We start from the raw sequence: 12793 nt of genomic DNA on the forward strand, positions 1-12793 counted from the left end.
CATATTTCACATACACATTTTGTGTTCAATATAGTCTTCATTCATGACTAACTCTTCAGATAATCAGGTCAGTGTGAATAGCGGGTAAACCACAGCACTAGTTTACCAGTGCTAAGAAGCGTTGGCTGTTTGGTCTGCAAATAAATGCAACGTGTAATTCACCTTGGAAAACATAATCCCAACTATACATACAAAATAATGGGGTCTAAATATTTGCTGCTCAGATATACCACACATCTCCAGAGCATTTAAAATTTATGATGCATTATAGCATGTTATGTTGCATTGAAATGTAAGCGGAAGTGATTTAACAGAAAGTGACATAAAAAAAGCATAGTGTGATGTGACTACTGGCCAGTTATGTTAAAGTACCTGTAAATTACATGTTACATCTTTGGAAATGAATTACGCTACAAGTGGAAGCTCCAAAGAAAATTAAAGTAATTCTTCCTGTGGTTGCCTAGACTTCGGCTCTAACGATTAACTGTAGTTTTGCTCCTTGGCTGCACTTATCAGAATGGAATACAGAAGAGGGCAGACCTGATTTGAAGGCCATTAACATCAGTGGAAAACCATTGATTGCAGTGATCTTGGGATTCCATTCATTTCAATGGGCTTTAGATCAGGTCCTTGGTCAATCGGGTGATGTGTTACAGTCAAATGTTTATGGTCAGTCATGGCATCATAATAGACAGTTTTTAAAGACTTGGTCCTGTGAGGGGATGAACATTCTCAAAATACGTCTATGTCAGTGGAAGTTGGGTACCCCACTTTGTAGGAGTGTGGAGCATGTTGCAGGATCAAGCCTTCATAACATACTTTTGTTCTTGACTTTAACTCATTCCAAAAGTCGCATTGTAAAGAGGCTACAAATCCACCAACAATTATCGGTCACAGTCAACTCTGTCTGATGTGGGCTTGAAGATAACTGCCCCTCATTTCATAATCTTTTAAAAGAAAGCTTCTCTTAATGCCCTTCCTTCCCCTCTCTCACCTTCCTTTTCTCTCAGCTTCACAAAAGCAAAGCAACTCAGGAAATGCAAAGTACAAAAGGAGGAATGGATATGAAATAAACCTCTGGCTCAGATCTCCTGTCTGCATTGTACGAGCTGAAGTCAGACTGGGATCTGAATTTTATGACTGGTCCTGACCTGTAAGATAGAACAAACCAAAACCTGAGATCCAAATACTCTGGAACTTGGGAAAAATTTGGATCAGAAAAGAGGTTTGTAGATACAGTATATCTTTGTGCCAGGTGGTGGCAGCCCAGAATGGAAGCAGAAGTACAGCATTAATATTCACACAGTATTTCCATACCATCCCAAACCAGGAGGGGCTGAAAACCCCCAAAGGAATTTCATTCTTGTGGGTTTCCGGACTGAGGGTTTTTGTTTATGTTCAGATTCGAGCATCAGTAATCCTGAGGCCTGGAACTGAGCCTCAGGCCAAGGGGATCCACTCTAGATAGAAAGGGAATGTGCTGTCTCAGTAAGTCCTTAGAAATAAAAAATGAACAGTGAAGAGGCAAAATTGGCAGATGATACAAAATTACTCAAGATAGCTAAGTTCAAACTATATTGTGATGAATTACAAAAGGATCTCACAAAACTGGGTGACTGGGCAAGAAAATGGCAAATGAAATTCAAAGTTGATAAATGCAACGTGTAATTCACATTAGAAAACATAATCCCAACTATACATACAAAATAATGGGGTCTAAATTAGCTGTTACCACTCAAGATAGAGATCTTGGTATCATTGTGGACAGTTCTCTGAAAACATCTGCTCATTGAGCAGCAGCAGCCAAAAAAAGCTAACAGAATATTGGGAACCATTACGAAAAGTATAGATCATAAAACAGAAGATATCATAATGCCACTCTATAAAGCCAGGATACACCCAAACCTTGAATATTGCATTCAGTTCTGGTTGCCCCATCTCAAAAAAGATATATTTGAATTGGAAAAGGTACAGAGAAGGGCAATGAAAATGATTAGGGGTAAGGAACAGCTTCCAGATGAGGAGAGATTAAAAAGACTGGGACTGTTCATCTTAGAAAAGAAACTACTGGGGGAGGGTATGATAGACGTCTAAAAAATCATGCATGGAGTTGAGAAAGTGAATAAGAAAGTGTTATTTACCCCTTCACTTAACACATGCAGCAGGGGTCACCCAATGAAATTAGTAGGCAGCAGGTTTAAAACTAAACAAGGAAGTACTACTTCACATAATGCACCGGTTGACTGTGCATTGTATGAAGCAGTACTTCCTTGTTTAGGTTATGTTGTGAAGGCCAAATGTTTAACTGGGTTAAGAAGGAATTAGATAAGTTCATGGAGGATAGATCCATCAATGGTTACTATTCAAGGTGGTCAGGAACGCAACCCTATGCTCTGGGTGTCTATAAACCTCTGAGTGCCAGAAGCTGAGACTGGACTACAGGGGATGGATCGCTTGATGATTACCCTGTTCTTTTAATTTCCTCTGTAGTGTCCGTCACTGGCCAACGTCGGAGGACAGGATACTGGGCTAGATGGACCATTGGTCTAACACAGTATGGCTGTTCTTATGTAACAAAATGGTCAGTCAGTATTAACCTCAGCCATTTCTTTTAACATGCTTAACAGTATGATTTCCTGAATGAAATGCATGTACAATTGACTTACTTCTGGAGCATGATAGGGCCCCACCTTTGGAGTGGAAATGGATCCCAAACTCTCTCAAATGATTGCAGGGTATTTTGCAGGGTATTTACAAAGGCTGGTGCCAGATCTGGTGTAGATAATAAACTGTTCATGACTGTCATTTCCCCCCATCATGTTATCTCAACTCAGGAAGCCTTTGCTTATTATAAAAAAGCAAACTGATGCCTGACTAGGAAAGGAGTTATGCCTGCTGGCCCTAGCTTGGATATGAATTATTACACTGCATAGAAATAAGACCGCCTCATATTGTTATGTGATGGTGACTTTATTCTCTTATGTAGCCATACTTGAGAGTCCAATACAGCCTTGATTGCAAGCTCTTTGAGGGCAGTAACCATCTTTATTTGTAAACATGAGGTGTACCATGGCTGAGGCTTTGAGCAGCAACCACAATACAAATAAATAATCACAATGAATGGAAACCAGAGAAAGTAAAAGAGTCCAGCAAATACCTTCAGATTACACTAATTTGACCGCAACATAAATATTACAAAGATTTAATAAACCCTGTCAATGCATCCCACCAGAATCCCTTTTAAATTGTGCTCAGCCTCACCCATCCCCCCAAACAGGGCTGCCCAGAGAATTCAGGGAGCCTGGGGTCTTTGGCGGCGGGTCCCGGGGCAGAAGGACCCCCTGCCGCAGGTCTTCAGGGCACTTTGGCAGCGGGTCCCGGAGCGGAAGAACCTCCTGCCGCCGAAGACCCAGAGCGGAAGAAGCTCCAGGGGCCCGGGCCCCACGAGTGTTTTCTGGGGCCCCCAGAGCAAGTGAAGGACCCCGCTCAAGGGGCCCCAAAAACTCTCATGGGGGCCCCAGCGGGGCCCGGGGCAAATTGCCCCACTTGCCCCACCTCTGGGCAGCCCTGCCCCCAATTCCCAACAGGCAAGACAGGAAAGATGGACCTTGGAGCATAAACTGTGGGCTAACAAGCTCAGGCTGGCATGGACCAAGGTAGGAAGTGAGCTGTAAATGGTGTAACATGTCCGTCATTTAGACTGGGGATGTGGTTGCCTGCATTTTCATCTGAAAATAAAAAAAAGTTAGACTAGACCATGGTTGTGTACATCATGCCATTTACTTATAGTGACATAGTAGTAGTTAGCCCCTAAATATTGTTTTTACAGGTAGATCTCAAAGTGCTTTCCACATGGCAGTGAGTATCTTGGAACTACCATCGTTTGAAATGCAGCTCACCCTCTGTAAATGAAATTGTGAGGTAGCACATAGTTCCAACAGCACTGACTGGACCCTATCAGCTGTCTATTCTAATTGTCTGTAGTGTCAAAGAGTCCTTCCATGTGCAGCTGTGCATGAGATAAAGGGGGAAACAAGTACACAGTTATATTGAACAACTAGGGGAGCAGTGCGAAAGCCTGGTCTCTCTTGCTGCGGTCTGACAAATGCAGTGCTTAGACATGCACTCGGAAAGCGGGGAGAAGGAGCCCTTGTCAACAACCTGGGAGAAGGACGTTTCTATGTAATTCATTTTGTGTGAGTTTAATGTTATACAAATGGTTTGTTTTGACAGTAAAAGGACACACTAGTTATTTTTGCTGGGGATTTTGTTGTTAGATAAGAAGGAACTGGATAATCTGTAATAGAAATCTAGAAAAACAACCTTTATTACTAAGAGACTAAAGGCAGAAAAGGGAGGTTATTTTCTACAGAGGCATAGTGTTTACTGATTTCATTTGTGAATCTTTATCCAAGAGATAGGCTGGGACCGTAACATTAGCAGATATAGGGGCCAAACACAGCTATCTGTCTGAGGAAGGTGCGGAGAAAAGAGTTATCCCCCCTAGCATCAGAAATACTTCACAATCCTTAAATCTAGTATCAGAGGGGTAGCCGTCTTAGTCTGCATCTGTAAAAAGCAACAGAGAGTCCTGTGGCACCTTTAAGACTAACAGATGTATTGGAGCATGAGCTTTCGTGGGTGAATACCCACTTCGTCAGACGTATGTACATCCTTAAATCTACATCAATTAAGCCAGCTTTAGAGGGCATTCTTGGAATAAGTGATGTATTATGCATGCAAATATTGGGAAGTTTCAACACCAGACGTGTTTTGCATCCTTAGCTGGAGAGTGAAGTTCATTTTGGTGAATGAGGCAATTGCAGAGATCCTCAGTAAGATATTAGTCCTGCATCCTCTTATGCATGAGTTACTGTACATGAGTTATTCCATTGTGTCCTACACACCTCATTCAACTGGACTCCACTGTCATGTATAAAGTTACTCACTTACATAATTGCTTGCGGTATCGGGGCCTACATTGTTTTTTCCAGAAGAGATCTCATTTAGGTCACATGCTGTTTTTAATTCATATGCTCCTGGATATGTGTAGACCTCTCGGTGACATGAACTGAAGCTCCACAATGCAAACTGAGGCCATGGGGCAGTATGGCCTGTAAGTCAGTGTTTGGAAATACACATGTGGATTTGAAGATAGGATTCTACCCTCTGCATTGTTAACTTTGCTTCAGCACCTAAGGTAGGGGCGGGCAAACTTTTTGGCCTGAGGTCTGCATTGGGTTTTGGAAATTGTATGGAGGGCCGGTTAGGGGAGGGAGGGATGGGCTGGTCCCCACCCCCTGCTTCTGGCCCCCTGATGTCCCCTCCCGGACTCCTGGCCCATCCAAACCCCCATGTTCCTTGATGGTTCTCCTGGGGCCCCTAACCCAGCCACCCCCCGTCCCCTACCCTGAACCTCTGCCCAGAGCATTGCGCTGGTGGCGCAGTGAACTGAGGCTGTGGGGGAGGAGGAATAGTGGGGGAGGGTCCAGGGACGGGGCCACGGACTCCTCTGACATAAGGGGTGAAAGTGAAGTCTATGTGAATGTTGCCTTTGGGGTCTTTATCTTTCCTCCCCTTCATTTTTTGATAATTGAACAATCCAGGACTTAAGACAATAAATAGAATGATGCACATGACATAAATGACTAACAGTTCCATTTTCAGTGGCTAGATGAAATAAATGTGCAGTTGTGATTAGGATGAGCAATAGTCCCAGTAATATTCTAAGATATGTGGACAGGTGGGAACTTCAGCGCAGATATCCATATTCAATACTTTATGGAAATAAGGCCTGAATATCAGCCAAGCAGGAATATTTCATTGAAGAAGCTTTGGGCTTATCTACACTGCCTCATAGTTTGGGCTATGGGGTGTGAATAGGAGTGCCCGCCAAAGTGCTGCACTGTAACTTCCCCGTGTAGATGCTGCAGGCATGAACTAAAAGGTTCCTAATTCGCATTAACGTAATCTGCAAAGAGGATTATATCATTGTGAACTAGAACCTTTTAGTTCGTGCCTGCAGTATCCACATGGGAGAGCTACAGCGCAGCTCTTTGAAGCACACTGCTATTTACACCCTCTGGGCTGATCTGAGGGCAGTGTTGGCATGTTCTTAGTGCGGGTACCTGTCCTAGAAAGCAGTTAAAGAAACAAACAGTGTGATTATACTATTCCAACTACCAAAAGGCCAAGTGCACTAAAAATTCTATTGCTTAATATGTTGATTTTGTTAAAAAAAAAAGACTGGTATTTAATGTACAAACAAAGAGTCGTTGGGCTTGCAGTGTGGGAGATATTATAGTGGTTTGCTGGGGAATTTCCATGAATACTAGGAAGAAAAGACAACAGCACAAATTGGGGAGAATCTAAAAAGACATTAAAACTGTTGTACCAGAAATGAATTCTAATAGCACCAGCATCAATGGAGCCTGTAAATCCAGCCTTTTAGAAAAATTGCACCATAAAAAACAGACCATCAAGTTTGGGCAGCTGAAACTTACCTCTTTAACCTTCTCCCACCATAACTCTGAGCAAGAAGCACAGTTTCTTTGCTGTGAAGAAAGGGTTTAACAAAATGAGGAATATGACATGTAATACCCAGCTTCAGGCAGGCTTTACCTGCCGCAAAATGCATTACCAAAATGCAGCAGCAGGAAGGTAACAATTCAAACACTTAGTAATCTAAATCAGGGGTCCCCAACCCCCAGGCCACGGACCGGTACCGGTCCGCGGCCTGTTAGGAACCGGGCTGCAAACCTACCTCAGCACATCAAGCGGCGTGTCTCCGGCGGGGCCCCTGAGCCCCGCCCCCTCAGAGCTGTGTGGTGAGGGGGCGGGGCTGCGAGCTCTGGGCTGAGCTCAGCTCCCTCCGCTCGGCGTGGAGCTCCCAGCCCCGCCCCCTCACCACGCAGCTCTGAGCGGGACGGAGCTCAGACCCGCCGGGGACACGCTGCAGCTGTCGGGCGAGGCGCTGAGGCTCCGGGTGAGGAGGGAGCCGGGGGTAAGAGTCCTGGGGACAGTCAGGGCACAGAGAGGGGGCAGAGGTTGGGGGCAGTCAAGGGGCAGGGAATGGGGGTTGGATTGTGGGTGTTCCAGGGGGGGTCTGTCAGGACTCATTGAGGGGGTGATAGGGGTTGGGGCAGTCAGGGGACAGGGAGCAGGGGTGGGGTCCCAGGGTGGTGGGGGTTTCTGGGGGATGGTGAGGGGACAAGGAGCAGGATGGGTCGGGGATTCTGAGGGGGGCGGGCAGTCAGGGGGGCAGGAAGTGGGTGGGGGTCAGATAGGGGGCAGGGCTCCCACTAATTCTGTATTATGGTCAGTTGTATAATTATTTCATTATATATTACAATAATAATAGAAATAAAAGTACAAAAATAAATGTAATGCGCTTGAATCGTCCCAAAACCATCCCACAGGTCTGCAGAAATTTTTTTTGTACGAAACCGGTCCCTGGTGCCAAAAAGGTTGGGGACCGCTGACCTAAATACTTCTCCCATGAAGCCATAAAAACAAACAAGGTCAATGTCAATATTTTAAAAAATGTACTACATGATTAATTCTTTTAAAAAAAACCCGACCAATAAAAATACCTTTCTACAATGCACATAGGTCCTTGTATTGTCATGTTTCATAGCAGATAAACTCAACTTTGCATAGGAAATTGTCTTTAGATCATGCAGATTTGACACCATTTGCAAAATGATTGAGCTTTGACTTCATAATGCTGCCAGGTAGAATAAAGTTGCCATTGATTTTCTCCCCTCTAAGCTATTTTTATTGATTCGTAAAATAAAGGCCATTTGCTAGTCTCTGTCTATACTTTTAAATGGGATAGTCTTTGATTGCCTCTATACCTTGTGACAGGTTGGGTCACAGAAACCCCCTTGGGGCTGCCAACTGATGTGCCAAGACTACTTCTGCCCCTGCTTTCCTTGCCAGCTTGGGACTCCAGCACCCTGCCTGGTTGTGCCAGACACGCTTGCTGGCCATAAACACAGACCCAGGTCTGAACCACATCCCACAAACTGCAAGCTTAACTGAAAGCAGCTTAAGAAGTGTTCCTGTCTTTAACACTCAGGTCCAAACCCCAAATAAATCTGGTTTACCCTGTATAAAGCTTATACAGGGTAAACTCAAATTGTTAGCCCTCTATAACACTGATAGATATACACAGCTGTTTGCCCCTCTCCCCCAGGTATTAAAACATACTCTGGGTTAATTAATAAGTAAAAAGTGATTTTATTAAATACAAAAAGTAGGATTTAAGTGGTTCCAAGTAGTAACAGACAGAACAAAGTGAATTACCAAGCAAAATAAAATAAAACATGCAAGTCTATGCCTAATACAGTAAGAAAACTGAATACAGATAGAACCTCACCCTCAGAGGTGTTCCAGTAAGCTTCCTTTTGTAGACTAGTCTCCTTCTAGTCTGGGTCCAGCAATCACTCAACCCCCCCTGTAGTTATTGTCCTTTGTCCCAGTTTCTTTCAGGTATCCTTTGGGGTGGAGGGGCTATCTCTTGAGCCAGCTGAAGACAAAATGGAGGGGTCTCCCAGGGGTTTAAATAGACTTTCTCTTGTGGGTGGACACCCCTTACTCCCCCTGTGTAGAATCCACCTTTTGGATTCACATGGGCAAGTCATATGTCCATACATGCCTGAGTTCCTTACCAACCAAGCCACATTCCTGGGAAAGCTCAGATGTAACTTGGCATCTCCAAGTTCATTGTTGGCTTAAGTGATTCTTGATTGGACACTTACTAAGAATAGTCTTTTCTCAGGATGCTGACCAACTGCTTCACTGAGGCTATTTAAAATTAAACAAGTAGATAGCCAATATTCATAACTTCAAATACAAAAATGATGCATGCATACAAATTGGAGGAATGTATTCAGTAGATCATAACCTTTGCAGAGATATGTTATATGGCATATGTAGCATAAAACATATTCCAGTCATGACATATTTACATTCATAAGCATATTTCCATAAAGCATTGTGGGGTGCAATGTCACAACCTACACTGTATATCCTCTGGGCTCTCGATCTGTGGGGTATTTTTGGTTTTGGTTTTAAGACTAAACTCTCATGGAGTAGGTCCTCAAGGAATCCATTTTGAAGCACTTGGAGGAGGAGAAGGTGATCAGGAACAGTCAACAGGGATTCACCAAGGGCAAGTCATGCCTAACCAACATGATTGCCTTCTATGATGTGATAACTGGCTCTGTGGATATGGAGAAAGTGGTGGATGTGATATATCTTGTATTTAGCAAAGCTTTTGATACGGTCTCCCACAGTATTCATGCCAGCAAGTTAAAGAAGTATGGATTGGATAAATGGACTATAAGGTGGATAGAAAGCTGGCTAGATTGTCGGGCTCAATGGGTAGTGATCAACGGCTCAGTGTCTAGTTGGCAGCCAGTATCGAGCGGAGTGCCCCAAAGGTTGTTCCTGGGGCCGGTTTTGTTCAACATCTTTATTAATGATCTGGATGATGGAATGAATTGCACCCTCAGCAAGTTCATAGGTGACACTAAGCTGGGGGGTGGGATAGGGTCAAGAGTGACCTAGACAAATTGGAGGATTGGGCCAAAAGAAATCTGATGAGATTCAACAAGGACAAGTGCAGAGTCCTGCACTTAGGACGGAAGAATTCCATGCACGGCTACAGGCTGGGGACCGACTGGCTAAGCAGCAGTTCTGCAGAAAAGGACCTGGGGATTACAGGGGATGAGAAGCTGGATATGGTGTGCCCTTGTTGCCAAGAAGGCCAATGGCATATTGGGCTGTATTAGTAGGAGCATTGCCAGTAGATCGAGGGAAGTGATTATTCCCCTCTATTCAGCACTGGCGAGGCCTCACCTGGAGTATTGTGTCCAGTGTTGGTCTCCCTTCTACAGAAGGGATGTGGACAAATTGGAGAGAGTCCAGCGAAGGACAATGAAAATTATTAGGGGGCTGGGGCACATGACTTATGAGGAGAGGCTGAGGGAAAGGGGGTTATTTAGTCTGCAGAAGAGAAGAGTGAGGGGGGATTTGATAGCAGCCTTTAACTACCTGAAGGGGGGTTCCAAAAAGGATGGAGCTAGGCTGTTCTCACTGGTAGCAGATGACAGGACAAGAAGCAATGGTCCCAAGTTGCAGTGGGGATGGTCTAGGTTGGATATTAGGAAACACTATTTCACTAGGAGGGCGGTGAAGCACTGGAATGGGTTACCTAGGGAGGTGGTAGAATCTTGTTCCTTAGAGGTTTCTAAGGCCCGGCTTGACAAAGCCTTGACTTGGTGATTTAGTTGGTATTGGTCCTGCCTTGAGCAGGGGATTGGACTAGATGACCTCCTGAGGTCTCTTCCAACCCTAATATTTTATGATTCTATGATTCTCTTAGTCTACCTTGTTCTGTTGTCCACTTCCAAAATCCAGATCAGTAGCATTCAAAGCAGAGTCTAGATTGATGGAAAACACAGAATAATATAATAAAATCAATGGTTATTGTCTACAGCAGAAGTTAGGAAGATCAAATGATTCATGCTAGCAATAAAGTGAGAGGAATAGAAAGAAGTGAGAAGTAAATGGAAAAGAAGAGAAGAAGAAAAGGGATCATGATTCATGGAGTCTTTGACCTTGGGTCACCTGTTCAGCAATATGGATTTTGGATTTGTCTTGCTGCCTAAGTGGTAATATTATACTTGAATTGCCAGGGTGCATAAGTCATAAGTCTTCCTCATAAGTCATGTGCCCTAGCCCCCATTCCTTGTGTGTGCAGAGGTGCATCATTTATTGCTGTCTGTTTACATTGAATAAAAGCATCTTGGCAGGATAAGATTATGTGAAAGTTTAAAAAAAGGAGGAATTGAGTCTTGTCTTGTTTGTTGTTCCTGGGCTGTGATTTGTATTTATTTTGTACAGAGAGAGAGAGAGAGAGAGATCCTGTGCTGTATCTTTCAAAAGATGACCTTTGTGCTTCTCCAGCCCATGGCGTAAGTTACTGCAAGTCTGTTTGCCTTCCAGTGGGGTGATCTCCATCTCAGAATTGCCAGAATGCAGAGAAATGCCACACACCTGCCTCAACAGGTGAGGGAACTTGATGGCGCAGCGGTGAAAGGAGAGAGCCCCAACAGTGAAGGAGGGAGACATTAGCTGAGGGACACCAGGTAGCTCCTCCCCACCTGAGAGTCTCTGGCACCCATTGGCCAGCTGGGGGAGAGGGGTGATAGTTGACCAGTATTTCCCACCTCCCAGGATTTAACCTGAAGCAGGGGCCATGTGGAACCTCTTTGGACTCCATTCCAGCAGCCCAACACTCCCCACTCTGAACTAAGAACCTAGCCTGACAGATGCGCTGGTCTAGCTGATTGCACATTTGGATGTCATGAAGGAATTTTTCTCCCACAGGGCCAGTTGCCAGAGGACCAGGGAGTTTTTTGCCATCCTCACAGCATCTTCAAAGCTACAGCAGGTTAAGTAGAAATGTGCTTAGTACCTAACCGAGGTACTTGTCTGAGTTCATCACAACTTGCAGCTCATTTCCAGTGCAGTTAAAAGGATAGATGAACGATTCGCAGAAGTAAAAGACCTGGGATTTTGGAGAGGGGCCTTGGGTTCATGGGATAGGGTCAGACCTTGTGGCCCTAACAGGCTGAAGTCTCCCACCCTTCTGCATCTTCTGTCTCCCTCATTGGGGGAGGCGGGGAGGGTAGGACTCAGAGTGAGCCGAATCCTGGAGGGAGAAGTAGGATAATAAGACCCTACTGGTAGGAGCTTTGTTATCCCTGCACTGGAGTCACTGAAATGCTTGGTATAGGAGCGTATGGGTAATGGGTGGATAGAGAACCTCCCCTGTGTTTAAGTTTAACAAAAGTTGCAGCCTGCTGCTTAAATTCCCTCCGTATGTCTGTCTTCATTTCACTGCTGGGTCAAGATCAGATCCAGCTATTCCTGCCCCCAGTGTGCTCCTACCTCCAGTCCCATCGCTAGCATGCCATCAAAATGCTGGGGACTGTGAAGGGAGCAGTATGGGGTTGTGTATGTAACACATACATATCCCAAGGGGAACTCTCTGTTAGAACAGAGATTCCTCTGCCCTTTATGCAAGGGTGACCAGGACCAGGGTAATGTTTCTTGTACAATTTTTCTGTTTTATTCAGGTTCTCATACCATGCCCATCACCATGGGCATCTGAGTGGCTTCCAACAATGCAAATAGCAATTCTCTTTCCTGTCATTCCCCTCTCCATGTGCACATGCATTAGGGCCAGACATGATCTGACCTGAAATAAACAAACTTTAGGGTAGAATGAAATTAATGAAATGAAAAAGAGGAGAAATAACAAGGGGCATTTTTTAAACTGTTACTGTATGGAAAGCACTTTTCTGTCTACCGCTTATTAGTTCATATTACAGTAGCACCCAGAGGCCCCAGTGATGGTCTGCTCTCTTGTGCTAGGTGCTGTGTACACACTCTCTCTCTCTCTCTCTCTCTCTAAGAGAAAGTCCCACCCTGCAAGAGCTTCCAATCTAATCAGGCAAAGTATGAGAGGGGAAACAGAAGTGAAGTGACTTGGCCAAGGTTACCCAGCAGGTCAGAGGCAGAGCCAGAAAGAGAACCCAAGTCTCCTGACTCCCTCTCCAGTGCTCTGTCATCTAGGGCACAATATCCAATACAGAACTGTGGAAACTAAGGGTTGAAAAGCTCTATTATAGTAGGACCTGCCATCCATCTTCCTGCCAATGCCGTTCTGAGCCCTGCAGTTATTCTTTCAAACATATGACATCTAGAATGGATACAGTTA

At 44.6% G+C, this 12793-nt stretch overlaps 1 long non-coding RNA gene across 1 annotated transcript; it reads right to left on the bottom strand.

Annotated features, from left to right (window-relative positions):
- Nucleotides 1–3669: 3669 nt before the first annotated feature.
- Nucleotides 3670–10448, bottom strand: LOC120372828. The gene is made up of 3 exons (XR_005585210.1): nt 10396–10448; nt 6504–6554; nt 3670–3728 (listed from the first exon to the last, which is right to left on the bottom strand). It is a non-coding gene; the product is annotated as an uncharacterized LOC120372828 (long non-coding RNA).
- Between the last annotated feature and the right edge of the window lie 2345 nt (nt 10449–12793).

This window comes from Mauremys reevesii, linkage group 10 (genome assembly GCF_016161935.1).
Source record: "Mauremys reevesii isolate NIE-2019 linkage group 10, ASM1616193v1, whole genome shotgun sequence".
In the NCBI taxonomy this organism is placed as follows: Eukaryota; Metazoa; Chordata; order Testudines; family Geoemydidae; genus Mauremys; species Mauremys reevesii.